The sequence below is a fragment of the Rhea americana genome, unplaced genomic scaffold (assembly GCF_003343005.1).
Source record: "Rhea americana isolate MKP2758 unplaced genomic scaffold, rheAme1 scaffold_15, whole genome shotgun sequence".
Lineage (NCBI taxonomy): Eukaryota > Metazoa > Chordata > Aves > Rheiformes > Rheidae > Rhea > Rhea americana.
Window position 1 is genome coordinate 5,083,607 of NW_028185594.1, and position 3,214 is coordinate 5,086,820.

Genomic DNA, 3,214 nt, shown 5'->3' on the forward strand with positions numbered 1-3,214 from the left:
TCCTCTTTCATTACTATAATGACAAGTTAGTATTAGCTTTGTTTACTCATCATGGGATTTTCTATTTCTGTGTTTCAGTTATGATCTTTTAAAGCCAGTGTTTCCATCTGACTTTTTTTTTTAGCCTACATKTAGAAATGTGAATGGTGACTGCCATATGCAATGTGGCAGTTTATGAAATCTGACATTTTTAGCGGATGTTGTCCAAAATTGTAAAGTTTATGCCTCCTGTAAATTTCCATCTGTATGGATGCTGCCACCTAAATTCTGTATTTTAAAACTTTTTTTTAATATTTATTTAACTTCAGATCGAACGATACGAAGTTGAGAACTAAAGAACAAAAACARTCTGCCTTTTTGTATACACCACCTCTTACAAAAAGCAGTGATATAGCATATGAATTTAACTTGCTGATTAATGAAAACAGACTGCCTGAGTTGGATTATTTTTGGTCTTTCTGCTATATAACTCATCTGTTAGCTGAAGAGAATTTTAGGATTAAATGTGCTTCTGACACAGATTCTACTTTATAACCTACTTGTGGACTGTGAGGCATCTGGAAATCAGTGCGGGGCAGCTTTGATTGTGTGTTTCTGTAGCTAACCAAGAAATGAGTTAACCTGYGGGACTTTTATTTCTGTTAATTTATTATAATCTCTCCCACTCCCCGCCACCCTAAAATTGAAAGCCAGGCATTTCTTGTGCTGTAGCAGAAATTCTGTAATCAGCAGCAGAAGATCAAGGTTGCAGTATTACGTATTGTCCTAATTGCAGAGTTGGTAACTGAAGAGAGACTCTAAGAGCTAAGTGTCCTATTCACTGGGAAAGTTCTTGAGAATAACAAGCTGCTTAAATGAGAGAACTTAAGGTAGGCTTTTTAAGCAAGAAAAGGGTTAAGGGGATTTATTCTCTTCTCCCTGGTAATGAGTAGTTCTAAGGTTAGGTTTCTGGGGATTAGAAAGGAGAGGATGTCCATAGATTAGCTAGGGCAGTGAGGTTACTTGCTCTGCTAACATCCTACAAATATTCTTTTACACCATGTTCAGGTCTTGGCGAATTTCCAGTGGATTCTGCAGTATTTGCAGGTAAGACAATATGCTCTATAGTGAAACCATTGTACTAAAGAGATGTTTTTCCCTATGCAACAGTGAAATTAGTTTATTGTAGTTACAGCAACCCCGATTAAACTTGTGATGTCTGTTTAATTCCTATTAGCTAAATATTAGAGATACATGTGACATGAGAGTAGGAGCTAAAAAGAGAATTTCTTTCCTTCCTTCTGAATGCCAGATTCTATGCATTAATGACTCATTTTACTAAAGCTAGATTCGTTCTTCTAACTACTCCTGTTAGAAGCAATTTAGGAAACTGACTATTCTTGTATGGTGAGGGATAACCTAGRAGATAGGATGATATGGGACTGTAAAACAAACCATTCCTGTGTTGAAATATTTAGAACATTGTTTGCAAATCAGCTGTATGGCTAGTGTTGTCAGTTTTGTTTTTGAAAGCCCCAACTGTTGGCAGTAAACAGCTGGAAGTGAAAATGGTAGGGTAAGTCAGTAATGCTGGCAGCCTCACATAACTCCAATTTGGTGCATACACATTCTTTTCTGAATGTTGTTTTAGGAAGTAACATGTAAGTGGTGTAACCCCCATGCAAACAAGATATTGGCACTCCCAGTGGAGCTGTAGGATTGTGTTTTAGTGAGAGGCAGAATTAGTCATATAATTGAGTATATCTGATTGCAAATGGTAATAGCTTATGTTGTTGCATCAGCAACCTTATGCATGTAAGTGGTTATCCAAAGCTTACCCAGTGACTTGTATCAGTGTAAGGCTTATTCAGTGTTTTTAACCTGTACCACTTCAGACTTGCCATWATGTATGGCAGGATCTATGGTTTGAAAAGACAGATCTCAGCCTTTGCTTAAAATGTCAGGTTACTCCACTTACGTTTAGGGCTGCTTTTTTAATTAAAACACTTATGYGTCGATGTACAAAGACAAAATGTCTTTCACACTGACTAAAAGAGGAGACTGATATAATTCAGTCATAAGACTGGCTTACTCAAGTTCATTTAACGCAAAACAGAAGTCCTAAATAGGACGTGTTGTTAGAGTGCTGAATGCCTTTTATCCTTTATTGCTTGCACACTCAGTTTCCTGATCTGTAATGACTTATTTACAATGAAAGCTTTCTCAAGGTGTTCTCTGCCCTTAAGCTAATTTGTAGTCTTCGGTATACCAAACTGTTACTTTTTGACAAATTTGGTATTGCGAAAGGTTTRCCATTTTAAAAGTGCCTGATAACCTCTTCAAGCATCTTAACCAAAGAAGCTTACAAGATCAGGGGGGTTGGTGTTATGAGTGTCAGGGTCTCTGGTGTTTGTCCCCTTTAAAAGCTTTGTGGAGTCCAGAATTGTCCCTTTTAAGATGATTCTGAAAACTATTTGAGTAAGAGCAGGCCTTAGGCTCCCATGGAACTCTAGGCTTGTATCAATAAGACCCTGTAGACCGTCAAATAAATAAGTTAAAGGAATTTCATGTTTTCCCACTGAAGAAAGCAAGTCTTGTTGCCCAGATTTAGGATAACTGATGTTTGGCAGGATTCCTTTTGACTATAAACTCTGGCAGGCAGCATGACTGTCCTGGACAGGCAAAGGGCTGCTAATGAGCATCTAAAACTGTGTGTAATAGATGTGAATGGGAAGGACCTTACGCTGGCTGGGAGATTAGTCAGGTAAGCCTTTTAGTAAGAGCTTCTATCTAGTTTACTAGGATCCTTGGGATGAGGAGGCCCTGAGCTGTGGTCTTATAGTTTGCATAGATAAAAGTCTCAGAAAATGAAGGCACAGTAGTGATTTTGTTTGTATAGACTCTGACCCTTCCTGTCAAGCATGCAGTTTGATAGATCATTTTTCTACCAAAATGTACAGAAGAAAGATTTTTCTTTCCCTCTTCTGGAAATGACTTATTCATCATTTATTGCCAGTGACAGCTGCTGAAACCAGGCTTCACAGTTGGAAGCTGCTTTCATATTGTTGTATGAAAATAAGACATTCTTACAAATGAGGTGAGCTGTATTGGTTTGGGGTTTTTCTTTTTTTAAAAAAGACTTGACAGATTTTAAAGTTCAATGATTCTATCAGTGTAAGCACAAACTCAACAACTCAACGGTTAAAAGGTAGTAAAGGATGGAGAAACGTGTGGG